Source organism: Culex quinquefasciatus, chromosome 3 (genome assembly GCF_015732765.1).
Source record: "Culex quinquefasciatus strain JHB chromosome 3, VPISU_Cqui_1.0_pri_paternal, whole genome shotgun sequence".
Taxonomy (NCBI): Eukaryota; Metazoa; Arthropoda; class Insecta; order Diptera; family Culicidae; genus Culex; species Culex quinquefasciatus.
In genome coordinates, this window is record NC_051863.1 from 147,482,914 (window position 1) to 147,499,113 (window position 16,200).

A 16,200-nucleotide genomic window follows, 5' to 3' on the forward strand; every position below is an offset into this window, starting at 1 on the left:
CGAGATCGCAGCACCTAAGAGGTCCTAATAAAAATAAGTGATGAGTAAAAATAAACAGACTACCTACAGACTTTTTGTCAAGATTATACAGACACCGCCTGATCAGTGGTGCGGTGCCTGTGGGGACGCGTGGTCCTGTTTTTTTCGTGTTATTTTCCGTCTCTTTTGTGTCGCTATTTGTGTACATGGGGTGATTGGTTTTCTTAATCTTCTTTTTTCATATTTTTTCGTTCGTTGGCCGATGAGTTTTTGTTCTCTTTATATAGTTTTCGATATAAACGATCCGATTTTTGTTTTTTGAGACAAGCAAGTCGGATTGCTGCAAGGAGCAAGCAAGGATATTGCTGGATTAAGTCCTTTCCATATCATCGAGGATCGGAAGGCACGTCGACGAATATGTTTTAAGGCTCATGATATGAAATAATTTTAATGAATGAAGCCCTTCCTACATCACCGTTGATCGGAAGGCACGCCGACGGAGAATTTCTGGAGAATCGCGGTCGAATAAATACTATATTTAAATCCCTAGATAGCTATCTTTCCGCAGCCGGCTGCCTAAGATTTTTAAAATTTCAACCGATAAACAAATTGCTTATGGTCGCATCACCTACCACAGTGAATCCTGACCTCATACCCATCTTACTAACCCCACAAAACTCATGTGATACTTTGTCGGAGACGCAGCCGATTTAGCGGTCCCATCACTCAAGTATCGGCCAAAATTCCCATCCACTTCCCCGTGTCTTACCTCTGGTCGTGGCCGGCGTCGGTATTGATCAGCACGATAGGGACCTTTGAGAATTGCGAAGGGGTGATGATTGGTTCCTACTTTTCATCTGTGGTCCACGGAGCAATGTTTGGGGGTCCTGGTCAATAACGAAGTAGCAGCTACGGGTAGACACCAATGCTATGCTATGCTAGATTATACAGACACCGCCTTTGAGGAAAATGGCATCCCTCTACACGGCTTTTTTCATGACGATCAGACCTGACCATTTGAGGTTATGTAAATTCAGGCTATTTTTTTAAACTGCTTGAAGGTTTTGATAGGAAAGTCAGATCTTGAAAATTCTTTATCCTCAAGAAAGGTCATATAAGAAGCTTTCTAAAAATATATAATATGACAGGTTTTCATGCAAAAAACACCCATTTTTGCAAATTGTGAAATTTATATGCAGCAGTTTTTTAAGCATAACTTTTGATGTACTTTACGAAATCTTATAAATTTCAATAGGGGCTTATGGGACCCCAAGACGAATCGAATAAGGCCAATATGGTCAATATCGGCTCAGTCAGTGACGGGTTATTCCAGTGACATTGATTCGGCACACATGTCTACATACAGCCAGACACACAGACATTTGCTCAGCTGGTGATTCTGAGTCGATATATATAAATGACGGAAGGTCTAGGAGGTCTAATTAAAAAGTTCATTTTGAACCTTCTGTTTAGAGAACATTTTAAGCCAAGTTTAAAGAGAAACTTGTTAGATTCTAAAAATCCGTATGAATTCTTGAAGTAGAATAATCATAACAATCAATAGTTAAGCCTATTAACTCTCGTCAATATGTTTGTAAATATTTTGTTTTAGATATTTACCTGTGACGCTCAGGAAGGGCTAACCATGTCATTGCGTGAATTACTGCTTGAGCCCTCTTTCACATGGCAAAACAATCATCCTATCTTCAAAGGCGCCATCTGGCCTGACATTTACTAAAACATCCGGCGGAAAGTTCAAAGTTTTCGCTTCATGACACGGCTTATATTCCCACGTGTATGTGTGTTACAACTTGAACCTCTGCCGCTCCATTTCAAATCACCATCAACATCTTCTTCGTTGCATCAGGCTGCATTCCGCGAATTACATGCCCTTGTTGGATCTTGACGTGGTATCGCCGTCAACTGCCTTGGATCAATCGATAGAATGTAATCCACTAAGCGACTCACGTGCTTTGCTGTGCACATGGTGCAACATGAGAGGAGATTGATCCGCAACTTCCCAAAGGTGAAGCTTTCCCAGTTTGTAGATTGAGAAAGTACAAAACTGCACGGAAAAAGCGACGTTCAAATGTCCAAACGGTTAAAATTGGCAATGATTTGGTTTGAATTATTGTTCAAGATAGCATAAAACGTGCATCAAAGCAGCTGGAACGATTTGTTTCCGTGTACAGAAACAGTGATTTCCTTCAAGTTCTAGCTGACTGATTTCCCGATGAAATTGAAGCCTACATGACAGTGTGGGTACTGCATACTTTTGGGCGCTCGCTTCAAAGAATCTTCCAAATGTTTGCCCATGCAGAGAAAATGCAGAAGAGTTTGATTTCCTCGTAGTCACTGGTGACGCAGAGCGTCAGGTGCAAAACTGTGTCGAAATATTTTCTTCCCGGAAATTCCGATACCGCTTTACAGGAAACCATCAAAGAACGAAAATCATGGCGTCGTTCAACTTCAGTCCAATTCCGTAGACGCACTACAGAAAGAGCTATCAATTTTCGCACCACTGTATGGAGTAGAATAAGCTGTGGCGATGTTGTGTAGCAATTTCGCCGCACAGGTTGCATACACTTGGGCGATTGACAACCGCTCAAAGTAACGCAATTCAACGGCGTAACTCCCCTGGCCATGGTCTCGCGTACGCTAGCAGGATGAAATTCGAACCTCTACAGCAATTCCACGATGATTGGTGAACGGTGGAATGATTGAGTTTTCCCCAGCTCCTGCTGAACACCCCACCTGGCGGCAATCCCATTTCATGCGAAACTGATCCGGTTTTGTGAATTCAGGCCCCCCTCCCTACCGCGAATGAGCCTTTGCGGATCAAATTGGATCATAAAAGAGTTATTTCCAGGTCGGCTGGCTGTACGTGTGCTGTTCAGGTCAGGTAAACATGATTCGCCCTCCTCGGCGGAACAAACAACAATCGACTGCAGCTGGGGATTGTATGTGTTTTTACGACCATTTGTCAGTTGTTTTTCGGAGGAAATCATGAAGCTTGTTTATCTGGATAACGAAAAATGGTGCCCTTTATGGTTTAGTGATGGATTCGGGAGTTGTGGATGTCGGCTTGTTAAAAGTTTGTTGAACTTGTTTTTTTTTCTTTTGCATTGAAATCAACCGATTTTATAGGACTTCGTATTTTTAAAACGGATAAAATGTTGAGAGAGCTTTTTTAAGGACCATGGAAAGAATTTTGCTTTGACAAACATGTAAAAACTCAATGAGAACAGTAAAAACTGTTGTATGGAACCTGGACCAAAGCAAATTGTATACGTCCTTTCGAAAACAAAAACTACTAGATAAACAAACAATTCACTGAATTCAGAATCGATAAACTCAATGATAGATTTTACAGTTTATCATTCAATACTTTTCAGATGAATCATTAGATTTTTCAAGCCCTCTTTAGTTCTGTTTCATTGCAACACGAATCTCACGTACTTCAACGACCCGACGGAATGTTCTTCCTACTGCACACTTTTCACACTAAATACCGGTGAAAGTGCTCGAAGGCACATAAAAATATAGTTTTTTTTTGTAATAAATTCCCCAGAACCAAACCATCTGGGATCCCGTTTTTAATAGCACACCACTTTTCCATCACCTCTCCCCCCATGTTCAACAAGGGAAAGGCACACCAACTGCGTTGTACATCACCCATCCGGGTCATGTTGGACAACTTTTATGTGAGTCCGGAATGACCGGTGTCCAAGGACTGCGAGAGAGAGGGTGGAAAAAAAATCAAATTCCGGAACATATTCGCACACTTGTGTTGGATCACGTTCCAGTAATCATTGAAGGATTTTCAAATTTTCATGCATTCTGTTTCCCAGTGGAGCTTCTTGTAGCAAGCACTTTTGAGGGCTGAATTGCAAATGTTGGTATGGATTGAAATTTGTAGCTATAGATTTATTGTTTAAATTGAGCATTTTAACGATTTTATCTTTTGGTAAAGGGTGCACAGAAACCAAGGAAGTTGTTTTCTTCTTATTCAAAAATTTTCAAACTTACGGACCCAATCCCGCAACAAATTGAATGAATGGAAATATTTAGGGGAGTAATATGGACAGTGGGGGTAATTTGGACACCCCTTTAAAAATCACCTTTTCTTCGGATATAAAGCGAAAACGGCAATTTAAGTGATAAGGCTAGTACTAGTAATGGCCTAGGAGTATGGACAAACTAAAAAAGTTGGAATAGGTTATGTAGTTTTGGTATAATATATAAAAGTTTCCAAAGGCCGGTTGGCACTGCCTTAAGTTCTAATTTTTGAGGGTTGGGAAATAAGGTTTTGCAGGAATTATATTGCAAAAAAGTGGACAATTTTTGTTTAAGTGGGTTGTTTGAACGATGCCTGAGGTATGTACGTATAAATATTGTGCATTTTATCCATTTTTATCATCAAAAAATGCAATTTTTGATAAAACATGCTATGGGGGTAATTTGGACATAGCTTGTGGGGTAATTTGGACATACCTGAAAGTCTACCTGTCAGGCAAACAAAAAGTATCTTTCATGGTTGGTTGAGTTTTTAAATGGATTTAGATAAATTTAGAGGGATTTAAAATGTCAGATCGGAATGTGAGCAATAAGATCTTTCAAAAAACCCCTATTTTTTAATTTAGATAAAAAAATTTCAATATTTGAATGGATGAAAATCTGATTAATGCACATTGGGCGTTCAACTAGACTCTAATGTTTTTAATTAATTTCTTTGAAATTTCTAATTTCTATGCTGGTTTTCAATAATATTTAAATTTGAAGGGCTACGGAATGTAAAACTAAAAAAAATAATGGTTTCAGGTTAATAAGTTCTATATAAAGATTGATTTAGATAAATCTATACGATACCTTAATCACTAAAAGCTAAACTTGTGCCTAATCCAGAATCAATGTTCTAATCAAAATTGATAAATGATTTAATTATGTAACTACACTGAACTATTTGTTTTCTTCCTTTTGAATTATAGTTCTATCACAAAATCATGATTCAAAACTCTGATAAAATATTGTGAGCAAAAAAAAAAAAACTTAAAAACATAGAGCAATCACAAAACCAGGTTGAAGGTTAAAAATCATGCTCAAAACATCAAATGTTAAACTTATTCATCCACATGTGTCCAAATTACCCCACAAAAGGTGTCCATATTACCCCACAAGGCATGTCCAAATTACCCCACAAGGCATGTCCAAATTACCCCACAAGACATGTCCAAATTACCCCATAGGGTGTTCATATTACCCCCACACAAAAATGTGGGGGTAATTTGAACACCTTTTAATTTTTGCGATAAAAATGAGTTTTTCATCAAAATTTATCGAAATGAATGAAATTTTTCCATCGAATATGATCTCTGTTATCCTCTGGTTTCATTCACATTCCTTTAAAATATCCATACAGCCCATGGCAGAGCAATTTCCTTAGGGTGTCCAAATTACCCCACACTCCCCTAAACTTTGCTATAAAATGTCTTAAAGACAGTATTTTAAGGCATGAATAAAAAAAATTATCGAAAGTCTTCGTAGTTTTGAAAATTCTAAAATGTCTATAACAAAAGTATTGGTGCGAAACAATGTTGTAAATCGATAAAATTATCGTCTTACGATAACGACAATGGTTATCGTTTTCGTCAGGACGATAATGCTAACGTGAAAAAGCATACAAAATTTTCACTTTATTAGAGTTTTTTTGGAAATGCTAAAATTTTCACTGAATACTGTATTTTTTCGAAAAAAACGGCTTCGTGGCTTAAAAATAACGGCTTCTGCCTCACAAGCAGAAGGTTCAGGGATCGAATCCCAGCCGGTACCTTTGAAATTTGGAATCAGGAATTTGAACTTTGAATATGAACAAAAACGAAAATGGTGAGAACGAAACGAAATCAGGTGGGATTCGAACTCACACCTCTGGATTGATTGGTGGTCTGGGACGCTAAGCAGTCGGCCATCAGAAGGTTTACTCTCTAGCAGTGAATTGATCCGTAGTGTTGAAACATGTTATCTTCTCATATTAAACGGGATTGGAAGTCTAAATATAGATCGAGTTTCCTTCAGATGCTTGCTTCTATGTTTAGGCGGGGCCGAACAATGCCCAGCGACCTCGGAATTGGACCGCAAGAAGCTCTGTCATTCTGAAATGGGTCGTTGGAAGCAGCGCGAGGGCTATCACCACCTAATACCCGGGACTGAGATAAGTTGTATCAGCATTCGGAATATACAAAGCCTGATACAAACTATACTTTCCCATAATTTCGCTACCGGTTAGCGGGTATTAGATTGGACCACACACACACAATACTGTATTTTTTCGAAAAAAACACAAATTTTCAAAATTTTCAAATGCACAAATTTTCAAAAATTTGCATTATAGGTATCAAACGAAATGAAATGTTGCAGGCTTTTTCAATTCATTGTAGTTAGATACCCATATTGCAAATTTAAAAAACTGAGTATTTTCGAAAAAATATGGTATTTTGCAACAATATTAGCATTTTTCAAAAAAACGTCTCGCCCGTTTGGATCAATTGGATTGCGCATTGGACTCACAATCCAGAGGTTGCTGGTTTGAATCCCACGGCGGGCGCTCTTAAATTCTTTGTGTAAATATGGGGTGTTCGGCGCCGTCGCTCCGTGCCGTACTCAAACACTTAGGAGCCTAGGGCGGTGAAGTCCTTGTAGTTAAAAGGAAGACACTAGTGGTTGGTACTAGCAATGGTGGCCGACAGCTGTAAAGTCAACTTCGTTTTTTACAGAAAAAAACTCTAATAAAGTAAAAAAGCATATAAAACTTCGACTGATTAATATTTTTATTTATTTTTATTTTTTTACAAAAAAAGCATTAATAAGGTGAAAAAGCATACACAATTTTGCTTCGTTTTTATACCTAAAATTGAGTATTTTGGAAAAAAATACGGTTATTTGTGAAATTTAAGTTTTTTTTTTAAAAAGCCTAATGAATTAAAAAGCATACAAAATTTCAATTTATTTGAGACCCATTCTGCAAATTTCCATAATTTAAGTTCTTTCGAAAAAAACGGTGATTTGGGAAAAATTTAGTATATTCCAAAAATATTGATGAGAAAAAGCAAATCAAATTTCACTTCGTTTGATGCACATATTTTGAAAATTTGAGTATTTTCGAAAAAAATATACAGTTATTTATGTAAATTTTAGTATTTTCTTAATATAGTTTTAATAAAATGATAAAAGCATACGAAATTTACTTCGTTTGGTTCCCAGTTTGCATGTTATGAAAATTGAGTACTTTCGAAAAATAGTTTTTTTGTGAAAAAAACTCCCAAAAAACTCTTTACCAAATTTCGCTTCTTTTGATACCTCTATTGCAAATTTTGAATATTTGAGGATTTTCGAAAAATACGGTATTTGTGAAAATTATAGTTTTTAATCAAATAAAAAAAAAACAAAACTCTTATAAAGTGAAAAACCATGCAAAATTTCGCTTCGTTTGCTACCCTTGTTGCTAATAATTAAAATTTGAGTAATTTCAAAAAAATACGGTATTTTGTGAACAATCGTTCTTGAAAAATTACAAGATTTTCAAAAAAATATATTCTGAGTGAAAGCATTGAAAATTTAAAATGATATTGGGGTAATTCTCCGCCAACTCACACAGCAGTTGCCCCGACCCCTCTTCGATTTGCGTGAAACTTTGTCCTAAGGGGTAACTTTTGTCCCTGATCACGAATCCGAGGTCCGTTTTTTGATATCTCGTGACGGAGGGGCGGTACGACCATTTCATTTTGAACATGCCAAAAAGGGTGTTTTTCAATAATTTGCAGCCTGAAACGGTGATGAGATAGAAATTTGGTGTCAAAGGGACTTTTATGTAAAATTAGACGCCCGATTTGATGGCGTACTCAGAATTCCGAAAAAACGTATTTTCATCGAAAAAACACTAAAAAGTTTTCTCCATTTTCCGTTACTCGACTGTAAAATTTTGAACATGTCATTTTATGGGAAATTTAATTACTTTTCGAATCTACATTGACCCAGAAGGGTCATTTTTTCATTCAGAACAAAATTTTTCATTTTAAAATTTCGTGTTTTTTCTAACTTTGCAGGGTTATTTTTTAGAGTGTAACAATGTTCAACAAAGTTGTAGAGCAGACAATTACAAAAAATTTGATATATAAACATAAGGGGTTTGCTTATAAACATCACGAGTTATCGCGATTTTACGAAAAAAAGTTTTGAAAAAGTTGGTCGTCATCGATCATGGCCGTTCATAGTCACCCGCGACAGACACGGACGACGAAACAAAGAGAAACGCAAAAGTAACTTTTTCAAAACTTTTTCGTAAAATCGCGATAACTTGTGATGTTTATAAGCAACCCCATGTGTCTATATATCAAAATTTTTGTAATTGTCTGCTCTACAACTTTGTAGAACATTGTTACACTCTAAAATAACCCTGCAAAGTTAGAAAAAACACGAAATTTTAAAATGAAAATTTTGTTCTAAATGAAAAAATGACCCTTCTGGGACAATGTAGATTCGAAAAGTACATTAAATTTCCCATAAAATGACATGTTCCAAAATTTTTTACAGTCGAGTAACGGAAAATGGGAGAATTTTTAAAACTTTTTTAGTGTTTTTTTCGATGAAAAATACGTTTTTTCGGAATTCTGAGTACGCCATCAAATCGGGCGTCTAATTTTACATAAAAGTCCCTTTGACACCAAATTTCTATCTCATCACCGTTTCAGGCTGCAAATTATTGAAAAACACCTCTTTTTTCGCATGTTCAAAAATGGAAGGGGTCGTACCGCCCCTCCGTCACGAGATATCAAAAAACGGACCTCGGATTCGTGATCAGGGACAAAAGTTACCCCTTAGGACAAAGTTTCACGCAAATCGAAGAGGGGTCGGGGCAACTTTTCCCGATTTCGTGTGAGTTGGTAGAGAATTACCCATTGGTTAACCTTCCTACGGTATTGGGGTTCTTTCGGCCTTTTTGAAAATTGAATTTGCCATAACTTTTGCTATATACAGGCTAGAGCCTTGAAATTTTCTGACATTAAATTTATAGTATAAATACACATTACACACAACAAATACACCTTGGGGAGCGTCCATAAAAAAAGTAACTTTAAAGGTATTGGGGTCCTTTTCGACCCCAAACTTTTAAAAATCGTCAAAAATAGGACTCCCCCTTTCCAAAACCAACCTGGAAAACCGGATTTGGTCACTGTGGCCACCGGGAATCGGCTACAACCGAAAAATGACCTTTTTGAGTTGCAATTCTCTGAGATTTCGGTCATTCCATTTTTTTGTATTTTTTAATCCGGCTGAAACTTTTTTGGTGCCTTCGGTATGCCCAAAGAAGCCATTTTGCATCATTAGTTTGTCCATATAATTTTCCATACAAATTTGGCAGCTGTCCATACAAAATGAAAAGTGAAAATTCAAAAATCTGTATCTTTTGAAGGAATTTTTTGATCGATTTGGTGTCTTCGGCAAAGTTGTAAGTATGGATATGGACCACACTGAAAAAAAATGATACACGGTAAAAAAATTTTGGTGATTTTTAATTTAACTTTTGTCAATAAAACTTGATTTTCAAAAAAACACTATTTTTATTTTTTTTTTATTTTTTGATATGTTTTAGAGGACATAAAATGTCAACTTTTCAGAAATTTCCAGAATGGGCAAAAAATCTTTGACCGAGTTATGATTTTTTGAATCAATACAGATTTTTTCAAAAAATCTAATATTGGTCGCAAAAATTTTTCAACTTCATTTTTTATGTAAATCGAATTTGCAATCAAAAAGTACTATGCTGAATTTTTGATAAATTGCGCCGTTTTCAACTTATAACCTTTTTTAGGTAACTTTTTTGAAAATTTCATTTTTTTAAATTAGTGCCCATGTTTTCCCACCTTTAAAAAATATTTTTGAAAAGCTGAGAAAATTCTCTATATTTTGCTTTATTGAATTTTGTTGATACGACCCATAGTTGCTGAGATATTGCCATGCAAAGGTTTAAAAACAGGAAAATTGATGTTTTCTAAGTCTCACCCAAACAACCCACCCCATTTTCGAATGTCGATATCTCAGCAACTATAGGTCCGATTTACAATGTTTAAACATGAAACATTCGTGAAATTTTCTGATCTTTTCGAATACAATATTTTCAAAAAATTTAAATCAAGACTTACACTTAAAATGGGCGTAATATTGAATGTTTTTTGCAACTTTTGCAATCTTTTAAAAGCAATTTGTAGGTTTTGTTCAGATCTACAAAACACTTTTTGAAGCTTGCAAAAATATTGTATGGTTTAAGAGAAATCAATGAAACAAAAAGCGTAACGCCAGCGCGTAAAAAGAGGTTTCTCTGTATGTCCATCTTTGGTAATGGTGTTGTTCGCCGAGCCATCCTGGCCAATCTGGAACTGGTTCTCGTTATCATCCACGTATTAAACTTCAAGGTCGGTTTCGGAAAGAGGACGTCTTAAGCTTTCATTTATGACCAAAAGAACCGGAATCGGTCAAAAACGGATTTTTGACGATTTTTTAAAGTTTGGGGACGAAAAGGACCCCAATACCTTATGTGTCATTTTTTTTAATACCAAGGGAAGGTTAAGTCGATTTTAGAAAGATTTAAAAATTGAGTTATCGTCCATTATCGGCGATGAGATTATCGTCGATAAATTATCGAAATAACGTTAACGATAGAACTATCGTTATCGAGCCTCGATAATTTTATCATTATCAACCTTGGTGCAAATGCCCTGGTTGATGTGCCCAGTTGGTAAAATTTCTATCAAAAATATCATTGTTTTCAAGATATATATGAAAATAAAGATAAAGTGATTGAAGAAAATAAAGAAATTGTGTTAAATTGAAGCAATAATTCCTTGAATTGGAATAAATTAAATTAAACTGTCAACAGAATCTTCAAAAAGAAACACGATCAGTCTTCTGGAAATAATTGGCTAAAATCGTGAACATTCCTCAGCACATTACGTGGAAATCTGGCCCACTTCCAGCATCATTCTTATTCATCGTTTCAACAAGCGGTACTTTCCAGACAGAGTCGAGTAGAGCCATATCTTCCGCACTGTGCCGGGGCGCGTCTTTGGATGTACTAATTCGTTGCTTTACGACAAACTTGTTAATCCAATTTCAACGACTGGTGGTGGTGGTTGGGATGGGTGTAACGGAAAATGAATCAAAAAGTTTAGCATTCGAGGAAATCTTTTGAAACAGCTGGTAGAAGCTGCCAAGGTGCTCTAATTTAAAATTAGATTTTTAAGAGCGCTATGTCGTTGTAAACTAGAACATCGCTAAGTTTACGTAAATTGTGGGAACGAGAGAATGTTTTTTCTAACTACAAATTTTCCCAATAAAATATTCGGAAATAAACTTCACAGAAAATCACTGGGATGCGATTTGCGATGGAACTATTTCTTTAACATTTTTGAATTGGCAAAATTAGGTGAAAATGTGAAATTTCGTTAAATGTGGCATTTTTCAACATTTAGTTTTTGGAGGGTTTTAGGCAATTACATTTCTCAGGATTATTGTCGTGATGTGTTATCTTTCTGAAAGTTGATGAACATACACATTTTGTTGCCAAAGACAAAACAAAATCAATTCGTGAACGAGCTAAGTTACCAAAAGTATTAGATAAGGCATCAGCTCAAACTCTTAACAATCATTATTTCAGAAGCAATTTTGGTAAGATATAATGTTAAAAATATATTTAAAAAATCATATAAATTGGGAATCAGAGTACTAAACCTTGTTAAATAGCTAGTTGAAAACACATCTGATAATCATTAATTTTGAAAATTCCTAAACCTTGAAAACATAAATATATATGGGTAATTCTCTACCAACTCACACGAAATCGGGAAAAGTTGCCCCGACCCCTCTTCGATTTGCGTGAAACTTTGTCCTAAGGGGTAACTTTTGTCCCTGATCACGAATCCGAGGTCCGTTTTTTGATATCTCGTGACGGAGGGGCGGTACGACCCTTCCATTTTTGAACATGCGAAAAGAGGTGTTTTCAATAATTTGCAGCCTGAAACGGTGATGAGATAAAATTTGGTGTCAAAGGGACTTTTATAAAATTAGACGCCCGATTTGATGGCGTACTCAGAATTCCGAAAACGTATTTTTCATCGAAAAACACTAAAAGTTTAAAATTCTCCCATTTTCCGTTACTCGACTGTAAAATTTTGGAACATGTCATTTTATGGGAAATTTAATGTACTTTTCGAATCTACATTGTCCCAGAAGGGTCATTTTTCATTTAGAACAAAATTTTTCATTTTAAAATTTCGTGTTTTTCTAACTTTGCAGGGTTATTTTTAGAGTGTAACAATGTTCTACAAAGTTGTAGAGCAGACAATTACAAAAATTTTAATATATATACATAAGGGGTTTGCTTATAAACATCACAAGTTATCGCGATTTTACGAAAAAAAGTTTTGAAAAAGTTACTTTTTGCGTTTCTCTTTGTTTCGTCGTCCGTGTCTGTCGCGGGTGACCATGAACGGCCATGATCGATGACGACCAACTTTTTAAAACTTTTTTCGTAAAATCGTGATAACTTGTGATGTTTATAAGCAAAACCCTTATGTATATATATTAAAATTTTGTAATTGTCTGCTCTACAACTTTGTAGAACATTGTTACACTCTAAAAAATAACCCTGCAAAGTTAGAAAAACACGAAATTTTAAAATGAAAAATTTTGTTCTAAATGAAAAATGACCCTTCTGGGACAATGTAGATTCGAAAGTACATTAAATTTCCCATAAAATGACATGTTCCAAAATTTTTACAGTCGAGTAACGGAAAATGGGAGAATTTTTAAAACTTTTTAGTGTTTTTTCGATGGAAAATACGTTTTTCGAATTCTGAGTACGCCATCAAATCGGGCGTCTAATTTTACATAAAAGTCCCTTTGACACCAAATTTCTATCTCATCACCGTTTCAGGCTGCAAATTATTGAAAAACACCTCTTTTTCGCATGTGCAAAAATGGAAGGGGTCGTACCGCCCTCCGTCACGAGATATCAAAAACGGACCTCGGATTCGTGATCAGGGACAAAAGTTACCCCTTAGGACAAAGTTTCACGCAAATCGAAGAGGGTCAGCAACTGCTGTGTGAGTTGGCGGAGAATTACCCATATATATATATATATATATATATATACAGCAGTTCCACTTCGATTTGACTCCAAAATATTAGTTTTTTGTTTGGCCATTAGGTGGCCTACGCCATGTTAGGGTCCGATTTTCACAAAAATCACTTTTTCAAAAATCATAACTTCGCCATTCCAACCGATTTTAGCTGTCTAGGTGCAAATGAAAGATGATAAGTTGACTTCCAAGAAAAATAATGTGGAGTTTCAAAATCTAGCCTAACATTTGAAAAGTCTAATGAAAACATCAAATGCCGTTTTGACGGTGTCTGACCAAAGAGCCTATATCTGAAAATATTTTTAACGGATTCCTCGGACACATTATGGGCGAGGTTCATTCATTGATATATGGGTTTGACGCGCCGCGCGCGAAAACGGGAGATTGACGAAATCGGCAAAAAATCAACTTTTTTCACTAAAACTGCGATAACTCGAAAATTTCAGCGATGACCTATAAATGTTAGGGTACCAAAAGTTGCGTATTTCAATTACGAAAATTTTGGTACCCTAACATCTATAGGTCATCGCTGAAATTTTCTAGTTATCGCAGTTTTAGTGAAAAAAGTTGATTTTTTGCCGATTTCGTCAATTTCTCGTTTTCGCGCGCGGCGCGTCGAAAAACCCGGATTTTATTTTCAAAAAATCATATCTCTGAATCCTGTTAATGAACCTCACCCAATTTTTGATATATTATGTAAAATTGTTCGAGGGATCCGTTAAAAATATTTTCAGATATAGGCTCTTTGGTCCAGACACCGTCAAAACGGCATTTGATGTTTTCATAAGACTTTTCAAATGTTAGGCTAGATTTTTGAAACTCCACATTATTTTTCATGAAAGTCCAACTTATCATCTTTCATTTGCGCCCTAGACAGCTAAAATCGGTTGAAATGGAGCGAAGTTATGATTTTTTGAAAAAAGTGGTTTTTGTGAAAATCGACGAAAATGGCCATTTTTCGGACCACCCTAACACGGCGTAGGCCACCCTAATGGCCAAACAAAAAAATACGGGTCTAATTATTTTGGCCAAGGAACCCCCAGAAAAATTTTGAGCCCGATCGGAGAACTTTTATTTTTTTTCTTTAACTTTCATATGGAACTGCTGTATATATATATATATATATATATATATATATATATATATATATATATAGACTCACGGAAAGCTGTTTCTACACTTGCTCTGATTAAATAGCCTACCAAAATAATCGAATTCTCTTAAAACAAACCAACGATCCCTCTTTAACGATGACTACCAAACCAACGCTGCACAACTAAAGTTCTAACAACTTGCAAAGGAAGCAACCAACCAGACCCTGCTTGGAGAGCAATCATCATCTTCCAAAAGCTCTGAAGTTCACCCCTTCCCTTCTTCTTTTTATGACCACTTTTCCGCCCCACCAGAAATTTCTGACAAAAGTTTCCTTCCGCTAACATAATGAAGGAAGTGGCTTTTTTATTTGCACCACTTGGCAGCAGCAGCAAGGCAAGACATTCCTTGGAGGGTTTGTGAAGTGGGCTTGGGTTTCACTTCCCCGCAAGCGATGGCAAAAAAGTGCTTCCCCAAATTGTCGCTTTCGTCCCTCCGCCGCCTTCCTCCCGTCTTCGAAGCCAAGAAGTGCATCTCATTATGATGCAATTACTTGCGCTGAGCAGCGGTGGTGCTAGCCAGCAACTAAAGTCTTTTCTTGTGGACACCAGCAAGGGAGAGCGTTTTTCGTTGCCGGAAAAGCGAACATCGCTTGGGTCGTTTGGGATAAGCAATGGAAAATTAATTGTGACACTTTTGTGCACCACTGAAAATAGAAGGGGGAGTGGGGGATGTCAAGTTGCGGACAAAATTAAATTCACTGTTGATGTAATTTTTCTTTGAAGGGGAATCTTCTTTTTAAAATTGCGCGCTAATGAGTTGGTTTTGGTGGGAAACGACATCAATAGTTCAGCGGAAGATAGAAAAACGAAACGTTTTCTGCAAAGAGTGTGCAAAACGGCGTGGTGACAAATGAACAGCATTCAGTGCAATTGTTACATTCAGTACCAGCCAAGATTGAATGTGGCAGTAATTATTGCTAAAGAAAATTAGAGTGCCATTGCAAAGGTCAGCTGTTCGTCCAGAATCCTCAACATTGTTTTAATCTCTCGCTCTGATGGTCGTACACTTTGTACTGAGGATTATTGAATGAATATAACTTAATTATTAATTGAAAATAATAAATTCATCATTGATTTTCTATATCTTGTGATAGTGAAACTGGAATGTTCAATTTGTAAAAAATAGACTGTATTTTTCGTCGTTTCACTTTTTATCACTAAAAGCATATTCCCAACATATTTTTTGTTTAAGTTTCGAAATTTTTTTATTTGTTTTAGGTAACCAAAAAAGGCATTTTTTGCGATAAAGTTCAAGATGTTGCGATAATAAATTTCTGAAAAAAAATATCAAGCACATGAAAATACATTTGAAAAATAAAAAATATCGAAGATTTGGCATTTTTTTTACTTATCAGATCTTATGTAAAAATCCTCAACACGTTTTAGGAAGTTGAATTTACAATAGATTTTGTTAAAATCTGATTTTTACCATTTCAGGATTCATTTTGAGATGCGAAATCCAACTTTCGGAAAATTTCTCTACATTCTTCTCGACAAAGTGTATCATTTTCTGAACATAGATATTTTAAGGCTTATGTTTACGAAAAAATACGATTTTTTGCAATATAAAAACAAACAGGTCTATTTTTCGAAGCGCTGAACAAAATTTCTTTGTTTTTTTTTTTACGTCGGAGATCGGACTGCTGGTAATTTAGATACATCCTCCCAAAGTTACAAATTTGGGAAATAATGAGCCCTAAATTCATAAATAACAATATCTCGATGCATATGTGCTCTCTTAAACCAGCAAGCTCAGCATAAGAGAGCACAAAGGCATTAATCTGTTGAGCTATCGGATTGATTTTTATTTTACTTTAAACAGAAACCTAATAGACATTTTTAACTCAATTTTATGAAAATCTATGCATCCGAATTTT

At 35.9% G+C, this 16,200-nt stretch overlaps 1 protein-coding gene across 18 annotated transcripts in view; it reads right to left on the minus strand.

Moving 5' to 3' along the window:
- The window catches only part of LOC6036398 (potassium voltage-gated channel subfamily KQT member 1), a 349,585-nt gene that overhangs the window by 122,387 nt on the left and 210,998 nt on the right, over positions 1–16,200 (minus strand). The gene's annotated exons all lie outside the window — the stretch shown is intronic.